The following is a 13,660-nucleotide window of genomic DNA, read 5'->3' on the forward strand; positions in this document are numbered from 1 at the left end:
CCACAGCTCCCAGTTGGGGATGCTGGTCAAGCTGAAAGCAGAGCAGTCGCTCACTGACATACCAGTAATGTTCTCCTAGTTTCAGATTTTGCGACAATGAAGAGCATAATTTTTCCAATAGTTCAATCACTCCTTGGATTAGATAACTCTCACAGACATTTGAAGGGACCTGCATCTTCAACAGATCTGCCAGCACAAATGCTATAAGAAGCAATTTAGATATCAAGCTAAATTGGCAATCTTCCTGGAAGGTATGTCCATTAAACACTGCAAAATACAGCTTCCAACCATCTCTGTTAGGAGAGGATCTGACCTAGATGTTCCTGGCACCTAATACTAGACCACAGTTGACAGCACCCCTCTGTATCTACTGGTAGAGACACTCCTCATAGCTAGGCCTAATGAAAAAAGCCTGGTGGCCTGAAAGCCATGGCTGACAGCAGCATGAGTTAGGTGAGAACCTGGTTCACTTAACCACTGCTTTATACACAATATATAGAAACCTCATACAACATTGAAGTTAACCCATGTACCATTTTCTTATTTTCAGAGTATGTGGGTAATCATGTGAGAGAGAGTTTCTTGTGCATATTATTTCCCAAGGAGGCCAGAGATTTTTCCTCTGTATGGTGTTTAATGTTACAATATATGATTAAGGGCATTCAGCTTACATGAGTTTGCCTGTAGCTCTGAGTCTCATTCTCTTCTTTTTTTTTAATAAGAGCTTGTTACTGTTGGTTGATTATTTTACTTTCATATAATGCATAGGACCTAGATTTTTAGAAGGTGGTGATCCAGGTTAGATGGACAGTACCTGCATTTATATACTGTATTCACTTGCATTGTTTTACTCTTGTAATAAATACTACATAGCAGATAAATCATTTTAACTTCATTAATGAACTATCCATAGGACTATATTAGTGAATCTGGAACAGTTTCTGTATATTCAAATTAGAACTAAAAAAAGTTCACTGACTGAAATACAACACTTTGAATCAGCAATACCTAGTGCCAGTGATGACACTACCTAAAGACCCAAGTCTGAAATGCAAAGGAGAAGCAGGGAACTGGAGAGTCCTCTCCTTCCAAATCTGCTACAAATTTGGTTTCCATTTCCTAGAAAACTACTAATAAGGTGTGAACTTACTGAGAAATTGTAATTGGTTTTACCCTTACCAGAATTTAATACACTCGATCAGATAATTAAAATAGCAAGACTGCAAGGTAAACATTCTACAGGGTCTTTGGCTGACTGAGTGCAAAAGAAAACACAGAGACAATGCAACGGTGATTTAGAATTAAGATAGAATGGCTGAACATGGCAATACATCCTGACTTCTTTAGAAGGGTTATCTATAAACATTAGATGTACACCAGTAAATTTTAAGTACTGTACCTTCATTGTGCATATTTAACTCCTTGACAATTATGCAATATAGCCCAGAACATTTGGATTGATGTCTCTGCTGAAACTGAAGACAAGAAACATCTTATGTATTGCTAAGTGACTGTCCAAGAATATTTAATGGGTTCTGATGAAGACGTAACAAAGGTATATCTATGATAATGGAAGAAGCTATCCTCCAGCTGTGTTTATTAGGAAATACATCACTATTAAATCTTAATCCATTCTATAAGAAAATAAGCAAAAGAGGTATAACTGTAGGAAGAAGAATAGCCTAATTATAAGAAGATCTAAGAATACCTTTATTTCAAAATTGGATTAGATGTATGACAGAATGTGCCACATAGCAAAAAAGGTCTGTGCCATTAATCAAGGAATCTAAAATTTGATAAAATGTGTGTGTGTGCAGAAGGATCATTTCATAAACACATTTAAGTGAATATGATGTAATAAATTGAGCCTATGGACGTGTGCTGAATAAATATTTATGATAGCAGTAAAATGTGCCAGTGGTATTTATTATTTCAGAGTTTTCTCCATGACAGGTAATGATTTTTTTCCCTTCTAATTATGATTCAGTGCTACATCTTTATTTTTAGTTTTTCTACTGTATATATGCATGGAATATATACTGTATGAAAAAAATAACATTTTTAAAATGTCATAACAAAATCAAAAACTTCATGCAACACTGTAAATCTGGAGTCCAAGGGAACATGTGTCCACATCAGAGAATACAAATTGACCTAGTACCTCAAAAAGCTACTAAAATATCTCATTAACATTAAGTTTCTATTAGATAAGAGTAATGCTCCCTGATTTCTCATCTCTTTCTGCTATCAGTGAAGAAAATTATAAAGATGCTAAAGAAACAAAAGGACACTGATTCAAATTTTATGCCTAATAAACCTTGCTCTGAGGGACTAAGCAGACTTCACTGATGCAGAGATTTTGTAGTGGACAAATTCCACACAGACCACTTGTATGCATATTGTTAGTGTGCACTCATCCATTGGACTCACAGTAAAATCTGGACTTTCAGGGACAATCTTCAGCCTCATCCTCTGGCAAATCTTATTCGCAGCCCCTCCTCTCTACAGAGAGCCCTCATGCCAATGCAATATGAAAGAAGATTTCAGTACATGAGGAACAGCTTATTAATTTTACACAGCTCTTGAGCTATTTTGAAACCTACCCTGGAGAGTACTGTCAGCAGCAGAGACTGATTATTTCCTCAGCTTTCTTGTCTTTTTCTATTCAATCCATCTGCTTAGCACAATGGGCTCACAACCTGACTGAAATTTCTAGATGCCACCATAATACAAACAAATAATATTAAAAATTATAACATCCGCTAAGATAAGAAATAAAAGACACACGACATGATGTATTACTCAAAAAAACCCCATGAAATTATGAAAGAAAGTTAATGGTGACCTTCCCTCTGTGACTGTTGACTCTTCACATGTATTGGCATTACACATGGTAAATCACACAGACTCGCTGCAAACTAAAAAGCCTTGTCCCAGTCATTCTCACAAATAATGGCCTGTGAAATCATTCTGATGAACTGCTAATTATCCTAACAGTCCTAAAGTAACATATGAAAGCAACTAATCCTTTCAAACAAAGCTAGATGTGTCTTCACTGAACGAATTCCTCACCCCATTCACATTCACTTATGGAATACAGAGAAAATACCTCGCCTACTGATGCCAACATTCAAACATCCAGAGCAATTACATGGAGAGGGCACATTTAAATGGCAAACAGTATCTGTAAAACAAAATGACATGATGTGAAGCCACCAGTTCAAATCTAGACTCAATGCATTATGACTGCCCTTCTCCCTTAATAGACATCAGATACCATGAGCAACTGGAATTACAAGACAAGCAGAGAACAATATTTAAGGGAACTGCCCCCCATATGGGCCCAAAAATGTAAGCACTGACGGGAGTTTGGAAAGATTTGACTTATACCAAAAGACAGGCAAGTCTTATCTATGAAGGCATGAGAGTGCTAAGCTCAGTGTACTGGCATACACAAAGATCAGTATTTTATGCCTTTTCCACATCTAAAATAATTACAATAGCTCTATAAAAATCAAACCAAATAACTGAGAAAGTATTCCCTGTAAAAAAAAAAAAAATCACAAATTTTCACGGGGGAATATGTTTCTTTATTTCTGTTTTTCTTTTTCTTAAGCAAAGGTATGCTCTGCCTGCTCGACCTATTTTCCTTTTCTTCTTCCCCTCCCCCCTTTCTTTGCATCACCCTTTTTCTTTTTTTCACAAATCAGTTCTATTAATCCCACAGTATGGCCTACACACCAAAGGAAGGAAGAATGGTATTTGTTCAGTAACTAGTACATTGTTTTAATGGTCCTGGCTCTTAATATTAGCACAATACAATAGAATGAAACAGCAATACGGAACTCATAGAGTCTTTGTTTAATTCCTTTTCCCATTTCAGGCCGCTGTGTGACTTATGGTTAGATGCTTGTCACATTTAGATAGGTAAAGCCGTGTACTCCTGAAATAAACTGGATAGCTATTCATTAACAAGCACAAGCAAAGGCTGAAACAGAATAATCCTTAACCTCTGCTGCGCTTAGTTTTTTGTTTGACACACAACTGTGGGAAAAGCACTACCCAATGAATTGCTTATGGAGGGATGACTGAGGCATGGCATACGCTAAACCAGCATGGAATCTGCTTTAAGCTATGCCAATTGACAACAGAGTGTTACACACTCTGGCCGTGCCCCAGATACGTCTCTCATATCACGGGCAAGTGCACAAGAGACACAGAGGGAATTTTCAGATGGCCAATCTGACCACTGCGTGATTTCTTTGAATCATTCAAGAGGGAACACAAACGAGAAGCTGATTTACCATGCCTCAGCTCCTCTCTGTGAAACGGGAGTAACCATTCCAGACAAGCCTATTGCCAAGATAAGCTGTAGTGCCGGAGAGATACCCGTGCTTATGCAGGACAAGGGTTAATGTATATATGCCACTTTTCGACATGACAGTTAGAAACGGGGTGTGTGTGTGTGTGTGTGTGTGTGTGTGTTAGCTGTTGAACTGATTTACCCTAAGTAGCATTTAGCAATAATGACTGCTCCTTCCCCCCCCCCCCGCCCCCCGATTTTCCTCGATTCCAAACTATACTTTGGCAATTAACTGACCCCTACAGAAGACAAAAGTACCACCACACACTATGCATATGCACACACTATATGCATATGCAAATTTACTCCTAGATTGCATGTAATTCTTTTTTTAGTTTTTCTTCCAATTCAAACAATTACATTTGGAAAAAGGAAAAAAAGAGGAGAGCAATTCTCAAATAGCCAGCAGAGATCAAGTTAATGACTTGAAACAAACTGAAAATATTTGCAAAATCCTGACATATTTATTTACTCACACCACACTTGCTATGATCAGCTTAGGATGAGCCTTTCTCATGTCTCCAGCAGTGACCTTGTACTAAAACAGTGACATTTGTCCCTAGCTCAAGTGCCAGCAAAAACCATATGAGATACACAGACTGCACTGAAACCCACCTTCCCAAAGTCTAAGGCATAAGCCCCCTGACAGGCAAATTTTATCCTACAAGTACAACAAATACATAGAAGCTGAGGAGTCTTCACTTGAGTCACTTGCAATTTATATCAGCGTTAATAACTGCCATATCTAAAGTAACTGCCTCTATAGATATCTAGCAGATGTATCATATTTTTCCCCATTTAATAATTATTTACCTTTGCTGACCTCAGGTTCTTTGAAAGTAAGCTTCTGCACACTTATGTACAAATTGCATTTTCATTTAGATAATCATACAACTCATGAAATCACTGCCAGCTACAAACTGAAATTCAAGTGTCTGAGTTAGATATTTACAGGCCACTATTATTCTTAAGAGACCAACAACCCCTCTTTATCTGCATGCTTAACTACAGTTTTGCAATGTCTTGCACCGTAAAATATTCAAACATCTCACTTTAAGATGTTTGTTTTTGCTGTTGTTGCTGCGAAATAATGTTGTTACTATTCTTTCTTCACCAACTTCTCCCTCTAAATGCCATACAGTGGATTTTACTATATTCATGTCAGACAACAGCTAAAGCTGTCAAATTGTGCTGAGTGGTGAAAAGCAAACTTCATGAGCTAATGTGAGAAGATTTCTACAAAAGTTAAAAATTACCATTACAAAAAATGTTCTGGCTTCAGTCTTAGTGAATGACTGGTTTTCTGTCAGAAGTCAGCAGTCGAAATGAGCATTTGGCCTATGTACCCTCATACATAACACATTCTAGCCAACAATTTCTAACAAAACCATGTTGCATGTTTCTTAACCACAGTACTTGAAAAATAACATCCTCTAATTGATAGGGCATGAAGTGAGCAGTCATACTCCTGCAACTTCAGTAAAATTTCCAAGTAACAAAAAATTGCTTGGAAAAACTTCCAAGCAATAAAATAATGGTAGACTTCTCCTCCACCTTTCCTTGCCAATATAATGTTTTATTTAACCTCAGTTGATATACCATATATAATGATATAATAGATTATTCAGGAAGATGGACATTCACAGCATTTCTATTTTTTTTAGAATAATCAGCAGCAGTACTTGAGAGCTGCTCTGAATACCAAGGTTGGGGTGCATGCCCCAGGTGGATTTAAACCCACAGCAAGGCAAAGCGCAAACACAGACCAGCCCGAGAAGAGCATGGGTGGAAGGATGGGGCTTGGACAGGAGGCACAGCGTGTTCTGACCAACTGGGACAACAGGATTTTAGGACGCATCCATTTAGACAAAGAGGCTAATCTCACATCTGTTGTTTTGTCACAACTCCTAAACCCCTCTCTGTGGGCACTGAATATCCAAACCCAAGACAACAGCATGATTCAATTCATGCTCATATGTTTTCCATAAATGTGGCAATTCATTATTTTTGCTGAAAGATTCCTCATAATTCTTGTCATGAAATAAAGTGAACACATCCACTAACTGCATCAAACCTATTTTAAAAATATATGTGCTTGCATTATTATTTGCAATAATTCATTCACAGCTTAAAAAGCATTATTTTAGTGGAGGAGGACCACATCAGAAGTGCAGCATGCTTGAGGGACTTGATATCTGACAGAGGCACAACAGATCAGGTCATGCAAATGGGGGAAATTTTGTGCTTGACCTCAGTAAGAGCAAATCAGGCTCAGGCCAATGATCAGAAACAGTGTCGTCTTTAGCCCTCAATTCCTTCACATCTCCTTATCTCCACTGGTCAGTGAGGAGGAGCCAAGCCCACGGCCATTTCTCCCCATCTCCTTTCCACCTACTTCCCAGAGCTCTAGAGCTGTTGTCACTGAGAAAGTCAACCAACTCCAGTGATTCAGCAATGCAAACATGGATTAAGACTACATCTGACTCCTCTTCAAGGTAGAGAAAGTTTCTCAGAGTTTTTTGAAGTTTCTCCAAGTCTAGTCATTCTCTGCTCTTTTTTATTTTACAATTGCAGATGAGCTGAATTAATGAAGTAAATTAGAGAAGCCCTAACTCAGTTGCAGATATGCAGGGATAAAAGAATATATTTGGAAAGCAGTCAACTTGCTTTAGAAGCATGTTGGCGTTTCTTTGCAGATACAGCTGCAGTAAGAGAGAGCTAAAGAAAGAGTTAACACTTCTGTCATTTCTGAGTAGGTGTCTGAGCGCATCCCCCACTAAGGCCCCAGAACAGCAGAATGATCTGAGCAAATCTTTTATTGCTGAGCCCTCCGTCTCTCCATGCTTGAGCAGCAAGCTCTTCAGGAAACACCTATCTATGTATTTAAAAGGAAGACTCATCATCGTGCTGTTTACAGTTCAAATATGTGAGGGAAAAAAAAAAAAAGACGATGCAGATTCCTCACCCCTGCCGGTAAACCCTGCCTCAGCTTCAACCTTGTCTTGCCTTCTGAGATTTGGGATCACGGATACCACGCATCTATTGTATGTATACATTTTTATTATCAACCGAGCCCCAGAAATGGTAAAGCTTTTTGACTCTTATCCTAACTACAGTGCATGAGCCAGTCACACCCTTAATCTGGGCTATTTTGATGGATTTAGTCAGTTTAGTGCTTACAGAAATTCAGAACCAATTGCTACAGTTTTCTATGGTGATTCACTAATCATGGGCCAGAGATGGTGACTGGTCCTAAGCATGGCATCCTCCCCACCACCTTTTCCCAGCTCTGTGGACCAACATCCAGCAGCACTACTTCTTCTCCCCTCCTCCTTTCCCACCTTGTTTTCACTGGCTTATTTTTCTGCCAACTAAAGGGGAAGGGAACAATTAATTACATTCTTCTGACCAGTTACATCTGTGGTTAATGAATATTGTCACTGAATATTTTTTAACATTTTCAACTCTTAGACAATTGCTCTCTTTTTCAACTTAACGCTATGGACCATTTTCTCATTACGAGGAAACGTCTGTGATATGTATGTGTGTGAATGCACATGCTTGTGCACAAATGTATATAAAGTTATGAGAAAGAGGGGGGAAAACTACTTTCAGACATCCATGTTGCTACTCAGAAAGAAAAAAATGTCTAAATGATGGTAAGTACATGGCATCTCTTCTTTATGTTTGTTACTTTTAACTTTATAGAACAGCATCTTTATTTATAATATACTTTCTTTCATCAAATCAGACTGTTCCATTCTACTTATAATCACAGCTACATTCACAAGTCAACTTATTATCACAGCAAGATCTATCAGCTCTGCCTACGCTGTATTTACAAACTAGAAAGGAAGTTGTTAGCTTAGAAAAATTTGCTACAGATACTGTGGCAGACCTAAGGACATCAAACTTAATAACACAGAGATAAATTAACTGATACTGGGGAAAGACAAGAAAGAGGTCGGTAATGTCATCTTGATTACTCAGAAAGGTTAAGAACTATTGCAAGCTTTGACCAAGGAGAAGACAAAGGAGGAACTTCAGTGAACTACACTACGAGATCTGTTGAAAATCAAGCATATCATCCTATGGTTAACCATGGTAATGGCCATCTGTGTGAGAAAGCTAAGAAAATATCAGGACTGTGGAATTGGTTGTGCTTACTCACACTGGGCATAGCAATTGTACATCAGAGTTTTGTCTACAGAGTTCTCCTCTGGACTAAAATGAAGAGACAGAAAGAAATTTCCCTTAAAGCCAAGTCAACTTCTTGCTATCAGAGAAAATCCATCTTTGAAAATTAGAAACAGCAGGAAGTACACTGTATTGAATGCTAAATTAATTTCTGCTGATAACTTATTTCAAACAGTATTTGATTAAAAGACAATAAAACATGCTTTAAATCTAGAAAAACATGGTTACCGCAGGCCGAGGCAAAAGTGGTATTGCTGATAAGTGACAACGGAGCGTTGTTATTTATTTAGCTCTTGTAAAGGCACCCCAGTCAATCAATAGCTGTGCATGTACTAAGGCAGTAGGGCTTGTATAAAGATGCTTATCAGAAATCCATGAGCAACATTCCACTTTTGATTATAGTGCTCCAGACTGTCCGCAATACTGTTGAAGACTGTATGCCTCTTTGACAAGCCATATTGACAGAAATAATAATATAGAAACCACACTTCCTAATATGCATATCTAAATGCACAGCCAATTAAGCACTATGCTGACTGAAATTGCTTTGTTATTCATTTTATTCCAACTGATGTTAATACTTTGGCAGCTGATGGGCATAATAACTGATGGAGCATACTGGAAATTTTGAAAGGGGATATAAAATTTATATAATTTAAAGATGTGCAGAAAGCTGCTATGCTTTACAGTCTTAAAACATGAAACTATCTCAGTTATGTGCAAGAAGTACTCAGAACTGGAGAACTAGTAAGTATTTGAAAATCCATGAATGAAAAGGAGATATAAAACAAGAAGATTGTGATATACAAACAGGTTTGAAAAAACATTTAAAAAGATCTGTCTCTAAAAAAAGGCAATTATAACATGAAGATGAGACTTTTTCACTTCTACCTCTAATATCACATTGCGTAACAATGCTTGAACATCTGGAAGCATTTACATTCAAAGTTTTAATCAAAATATAACCCTTTTCTGCAACATAATAAGCACATTCTAACCAAAAAATGCCATTTCATATACCCTAGGCCCTAAAAATATTTGTTTTATTATCCTTATATGCAGAAATAGCAATTCCAGTATATTAAAAAAAAAGTAAAAGTCCATAAATTATTTTTACCTACACTAATAAGTCTTTCCTTGCAGTTTTCTTACACAGATAAAGTGCTATCTATATGCACATCTTTCAAAGTTGTTTTGGTCATATTTTTCACAATGGTGGTATAAATGATTTTACTGCACTCTTGCAATTCTGGTCCTGCTATTCTTACTTAGCAAAAGCTCCTGTGGAGTTCAGTGGGCATCTTCACTGCCTGATCCAGCCCGCAGTCTGGCACTCCAGTAACAGTGAGCTGGTGATTCTGCTACAGAAGTCTCTCTAAATGGACATAAGGTGGATGAATCCAGTACACGTGAACTTCAGCAACACTGGTGAAGCAGAGACTGGAAGAAGCTGGCCTAGCTCAGAAGTGGAAGATCAGTATGTGTGTCCCTGCTGCCACGTCGCACGCTGGGTAGAAAAGACTGGGGTAGGGAACGTGCTGCGGTAACGCTCCATCCCTGTGCTCAACCTCAGCTCTCACCTCCAAAATATGTCAACTTTTCTTCCCCAAAGCCCTCATTTTCCACAAACTCTTCTTCCTGCTCAGGAACTTTGCTGTTGAAGCACTTTTTCATCCCCCCTCTGCTCAACAGCTTAAATCCCTCTACTTTTCTACCATAATGGTCCCTAGCACTTCCCCTCCCCAAACTACCACTTTCTTAATAACTGCCCCTAGTACCGTATTCCCGCTATTTCAAATTGCCTCTGCTCCTCCTAAACCATTGGCCTGTATCTTGGTCATAAGTCTCATCAAGTCAAACCCTTTCTGGCACCATGCTAACCCAGGTTCTTAAATGCACAACCCCTACACGTATTGCTTGGCTCTTTCTGTTCTGCCTGTGAGCACGTCGATCCTATTCTCTCCCCATTTTTGCCTTTTCTTTCCAAGCACGTGCACACACCAACATGCAGATTTATTAGTCACCTCCTGGCGCATACTCTGGCAGATTTAAAAAACCCAGAATCAACTTATATTTATCAGAAAACAGCCTGAACAAGATCCTGAGAGCACAGGAAGAAGAAACAGCCGGAAGAAATGGACACACTATACTTGTCATTTGGTAACTGAATGAGGAGTTGGGGGGCAATAAAAGGCCCAGCCCAGAAGAGACCAAAGAGGTGTTTGCAGGAAGGAAGGGGCAAATGAGGATGATGACAGCAATCCATACAGCTACACTTTTAACTTTTTACTTATTCAACATGTAATTTTAACTTCACACATGATCCATCGTGTTCCGGGATTCTTAAAGAAACCGACTTTCTTCGTTTAACGTTACTGAGAAAGTTGCAACCTCTTTCCTTTTATGTGGGCTTTGCCATGGACAGTCTATGTTTTTCTAATCTAGAGGCACTGCAGTATGAGCTACTCTGTCTACTCCAAAAAAAGATTGCATGGTAGATACAGCTATAACAAAAGCAATAGCCGCCTTCTTAAATGGTGCAAGGAGGTATGAACATAAATCACCAAATAACCCACATGCTGCAGAGACCACTGGCAAGCGCTGAGCAGCCTAGGACTTACATTTGTGAACATTAGCCTCTCTCTCACTTCTTTGTACTTCTCTTTACATTGCTGATGTCATGGTCCAGAGAATTATTTTCTTATTCCTTCCTGTGGTTAAACTTCCGATTCTTTCAGCCATCTTTCACCTTCCCGAGTTTAATAACAGTCAGAAAGCTAAGTCGAAAAATCATGTGGTCAGGCTTGAAAGATGTTTAATTTTTACTTTTAGTATATTAAAAAGCTGTGTGCTGAACTACTTTTTGTACAATAGGGTGAGCTAATTACTTGGTTAGAATTCTGTCTATGTCTCTGTGAGGCACAATACTGTCCACTAAAACGACATGAGATCATACTACTAGGCAAAATCCCAGCAAAATTACCTGACGAGAGTGTTAGCAGCAAGATTGTGGTTTGGTTTTTCAAAAGAAGTGGAAAAACTCCAACCATGCTGGGCTTTTGGCTTTGCTTGTACTATTAGCTGGAATTGAGTTGGCTCAAGGAAAACCGAAAGAATGAAAAAATCAAGGCATTTGCCGAGAGGATGGGGGTGGCAGGGCTCGCTGGTGCCAGGGGTAGAGGAGGAGGGTGTGGATGTCTGAGGACTGTGGTGACATTTATTGAATGCCTGGGCAAAGTGATCATTTCTCCTTCGTTTGACACTTCTGATTCACAATATTAGAGAGCAATGCTTTCATCGGGGATCGACTAATTGACCTACCCTAAAAGCTCTTTTTGACTTTTAACAGGTATGATGCTACGAGAAGCTGACAAAGGAACAAAAAAGCAGGTATGAGGTCACCATAAAGACTGCAACATTTACATACAATCGTATTAGACCAGAACGGAATAACTGCAAAACTGAATGGAGCTAATGCTGAAGGATACAAGCCTGAGAATCAAATTCTCATTCTCACCTGGCTAAGCCAGCAGGGGCTGGGGACACTGGAGAAGGGCACTCTGACGCCGGGGTAAGGAATAAGCACCCCCACCACCACCACCCCAGTTCCCTCTGACTGATGCTTAGAAATGCAGTGATGGGCTCCACTGGAGCTTTGTCCAACCCTGCTCAGCCAGAAGGAGAAATGCTTCTGTCAGGCTTATAGAAGCAAATGGGAACACCTCTCTGAAGAATTAATAATGAAAGGAAGTAGATGTTTTAAAACAGTGTCAGATAGTAGAATTTCTGATAGACACAGAAAAGCAAAGACGTTTAGAGTTATCAAGTAAACGCTCTGAAATGCCTTCTTAAGACATGCAACAACCTTCATTTTGTAAAATCAGCTACTTAACTTCTGGAGAGGCTCCTGGGCTTCCCTATGAAGTCCTTAAGTGGCAGCTCCACCACTTCATCTTTCATTTTCTTTAACAGGACTCATTTCTCCTGAGACAGCTGCCTTTTTACACCATCACCCTTTGATTGGGTCCAAGGTAATGTTTTTAAAAATTGGCAAAAGGTGTGATTTTAAAATGCATTCTAAGGAATTGTAGCTGGCACCTCTACAATCACGTTTCTTTTCCCCTCATTCTTTTAGCCTTCCCTCAAATTAATAGCAAGCCCCTAAATTATATTCCCATATAGCCAGAAATCGAAAGAATAATAAGCATATACACATATGTGCATACACATACATTTTTAATTTTCCCCTTTAAGCACATACGGTACAGAACATGCAGCATTCTGAATCTTGCACTGCCTCAGTGCACTACAGAGAGCGGTGGCCTGAATTTCTCAGTCTCTTTTTTTTTTTAATTAGACCAGGCACCTAACTTTTTTTAAAAATTAACAAAATGCTTAAGAAAAGCCATTTCTGTGCACTTTACCTGTTCTAGCAGTTGAGTACTAAAGGGTATTTAGCACACAGTGGGAATTTTCAGGTAAACAATACTATCATATCCACTAACGCTAGCATTGTTAATCATTGAAAACAGCCCAATAAATCCTAACTACCTCGTGCCTGCAACTGGGTCATCTTGCACAGAGATGCAAAGGTTTTTTACTTTGCAAAGCTTGTAAATGATACCGCATGATCGTGCAAATGAAGCAAGGCAAGATGAGAAAATGAAGAAGAATAAAGCTGTATAATCTAATCAGAAGCCAACAAGGGTTTTTCTTTATCTTTTTTTCCTCCCTCGGAGACAAAGGGAGGCTTTAAATCCTTAAAACACAGCCTGGTGTTTCGCTTTCTTTCACAGCTTTTAGTAACGCTGAACATATGCATATCTATTTTGCGTGTGCCTATGTACAGGTTCGCGTAAGTATGCATGCAAAAAGAAAGAGAAAAACTGTAACAGGGCTGTTTAAAGGGCACTGAAGCAGCTTCCTGTCACTTCAGAAACTAAGTACCGGGGCACTGTAATTCTTAAGCAAAATGTATTTGCACCTGAAAAGAATGTTATCTCCGTCCCTTTCCTGGCCGCTACGGTGGGCATTATTTCCCCTTCTCAGTGTCTGGACGCTTACTTCTTCCCCGATCCCCCGTGTAAGTAGCTGACCTTT

General features: G+C 38.9%; 1 protein-coding gene across 20 annotated transcripts in view; it reads right to left on the bottom strand.

Moving 5' to 3' along the window:
• The window catches only part of NRXN1 (neurexin 1), a 735,915-nt gene that overhangs the window by 266,181 nt on the left and 456,074 nt on the right, over nt 1–13,660 (bottom strand). The window lies entirely within an intron of this gene.

Source organism: Mycteria americana, chromosome 3 (genome assembly GCF_035582795.1).
Source record: "Mycteria americana isolate JAX WOST 10 ecotype Jacksonville Zoo and Gardens chromosome 3, USCA_MyAme_1.0, whole genome shotgun sequence".
Lineage (NCBI taxonomy): Eukaryota > Metazoa > Chordata > Aves > Ciconiiformes > Ciconiidae > Mycteria > Mycteria americana.